At 46.5% G+C, this 2,874-nt stretch overlaps 1 long non-coding RNA gene across 1 annotated transcript; it reads right to left on the bottom strand.

Annotated features, from left to right (window-relative positions):
* Nucleotides 1–1,494: 1,494 nt before the first annotated feature.
* On the bottom strand, nt 1,495–2,589 carry LOC122378035. Its single transcript, XR_006255957.1, has 3 exons — nt 2,569–2,589; nt 1,823–1,923; nt 1,495–1,522 (listed from the first exon to the last, which is right to left on the bottom strand). It is a non-coding gene; the product is annotated as an uncharacterized LOC122378035 (long non-coding RNA).
* Nucleotides 2,590–2,874: the final 285 nt, after the last annotated feature.

Here is a 2,874-nt window from a genome sequence, read left to right as displayed (position 1 = left end):
GCAGTCGGTAGCGTATCGGGCTACGGATCCGAGGGTCGTTTCCTGGGAGCGCCGCGTGATTTCGGCTAGAATTGAATGATGTAGATTCTTGCATGTTTGCATAATCAATTATTAATAGCTAATTGAATGTATCTACCCATTAATCGGCCCTTGAAACCTGTTATTTAAGAAATGAAAGAAATAAATGTCACGTGCGCGTCACGAATGCCAACCATAATTGCTACCATATTCTAGTATAACTTTTTGCTAGTCCCGACCACATATAGTAGGTTTTCTAGTAGTTATACTAGAATTTCCTACCAAGTTCGTTCTACCCTGCACTCTATATACCCTGGTCCCAACCAGCGTGTGATGCTATGCATTGCTGACAATCTTTATCTACTTGAATTTTGAATGTGTTTGTTTGAGAGTCCAAAGTCATATTTCTTAGAAACGGTTTTCTTTATTGATGCGATTACATTAGTTCCTGATTAATTACAATTGGAGAAACAAGACACACAGACACACATACATACATACACACACAGAGATAAACAAGATCACAGCCCAGCCACGGCCCAAAATCAGCTGCTCATGGACATCTATGATCACTTCAATCATGATCAATGCCTCGAAGAACAGATGGTCGAGATGGGGGGGGGGGGGGCGTTCAAATACGCCACCACCATGGTCGCCGTCTCCATGTAATGCTCCTCCAGGTCCGGAGGTGGGCGCCGGTACTGCGGCGCAGGCCCATGTCGTCCCCTATCTCCGCGTGTGTCCACTAACACGAATGACGTCACGCATGTGGGCGGAGCTATGGGCGGAGCCTAACGCACGCGGCAGTCCAAGCCGCCATATTTGAATTTATATTTTAATAGAATCTTGCCAATATTTGGGGTGAAGTCAATTTATATGGATAGCTTCGTGACAGTTTAGCTATACTAATATTAGTATAATATGGACGTGCGCATATTCAGCTTGGAATTGCTATTAAAGTTCCGCACCGCGTAGATTCGAACTCGGGACCTTTGGAATACTGCGCGGGCACGCTAACCACTACACTACCGCGACCGCGCGGCGGCCGGCGGCAGGGAGGCTGCGGAGACATGGGGGGACATTTTACGCTTTTGTGAAAAAAGCAAAAGATTTAGCGAAAAACACGTAATAGATAACTTGCAGAAAATTGTCTGCTCTTTCAGATAAGATACTTAGGTTTGATATATCTTGTGCAGACTTCATTCTACAGTGCTTCAAAAATCGCTCATTTACATGGGGATTGAACGGGGCTTCGAGATTTGACTCCAAATGACGTCACGAGCTGACGTCACGAAAAGGTAGAATCGCCGGACGACCCTACCTGGTATATAGGGCCTTGCTGCGGCGGCGGCGTCGGTGGCGGCGGCGCCGGCAGTATTCGCCGAAGTCCCCGCTGCGACCTCGGCGACGGAGGCGGCCGCCGCCGCGGAAGCAGCCTCCGCGGGCGCCCACGGCGTAAACGCCGCTGCTACGGCGGCGGCGGCATGAGATCTCGGTCGTCCATCTGCGAGATACGAATCAAAATAAGACACACATAAACAAATTCAGAAGGCACGCTAACAATTAACTCAAAAACAGCATACAAAGCACATAAAAGAAGCATAGTGAGACAGGCAATTTCTCAAGCTAGATTCGACACAAAAATAACACACAAAGCACACAGCAGAAGCACAATGAGAAAGGAGAATTCCCAAGCTACACTCTGTTTTTTGAAAGAGACAAATCGAACAACAAGCGACAGAGGCATGGACAAATAAGCACACCCACATCAAACGCTACGCAGGAGCGGGCACGGAGCTGTTACCTTGCCGAGGTCTCGGACGTCAAAGAGGACCGATCTGTGCTTCATCCCCTTGTATAGCCTGGATTCAGACTGGAGCGTGATTGAACGAGTAAGGTGAGGCACTGATGACGTCATAAAAGAAGTTTAATATACAGCCAATTTTTTCAGTAGCTGCATATTAATCAATTGGGATAGAGGGGCCAGCGCAGTGGCTTATAATGTCACTTCTGCTAGGGCAATTTTAATTTTTATGGTGTTCGACTCAGAATTAAACAATTATCACCTATAAAGGCCGAAATTGGTTCTCGAACTTACGCCAGGTGGCGTGAATACCTGGCGTGAATTTTGTACAAATTTTGGTACACATTAGGAACCCTGAATATGATTGGAATTAGAACAAATTTTAGCACAACATATCACGATCAATGCACCACCTCGTGTAAAAAACAACATAACTGCACCTTTGCTAGCTGTTGTACCAGAGCCAGTCAAGTACTATCGCACATGTCTGTGGTGAACCAGTCGGTGGTTTTGATTCCAGAGATTTCGAAATACCCCACTGTTTAGCAAGAGTACCCTTAAGGGCTCCTTAGCCTGTAAGTCAATGTAGAGGTTAACTTAACTGCCTGTTCTTAAACTAAGACAGGTAGAGAAACCAGGTTCATGCCAATCGTTAGACAACAAATAACAAATATCCAGTTGTACGCGTAGAAGTTTTATTGTTTCGGTCACACGTGTTTTATTGCCAACACAATGGACGTAGATACTGCGGCGATGTTAATCCTCCTTGGTCTCGCTGCTCAGCTGCGGCTGCGTGTTCTGCTTAGCCGTGAGCATCTGAAAAAAGAAAACTGAACAATTTCACATTGCGGAGAAGGCTGAAACGGACGCGTGATTTATGGAGAAAGATGAAGCTGTAGCAAAGGATCAACAAAGGAATGTGATTAATGGGATAATGATAGATTTTTGCGAATGGACAAGGATGTTCACCTCCTCGCGGAGTATTTTTGAAGGCGGGCCGCCCGGATAGGGCGGCCGCGCCATCGCCCTCTTCAAGAGCTCCGACGGAGGAC

The sequence above is a fragment of the Amphibalanus amphitrite genome, unplaced genomic scaffold (assembly GCF_019059575.1).
Source record: "Amphibalanus amphitrite isolate SeventyFive unplaced genomic scaffold, NRLGWU_Aamphi_draft 000054F_arrow, whole genome shotgun sequence".
NCBI lineage: Eukaryota > Metazoa > Arthropoda > Thecostraca > Balanomorpha > Balanidae > Amphibalanus > Amphibalanus amphitrite.
This window is presented reverse-complemented; position numbering and strand designations above follow the sequence as displayed.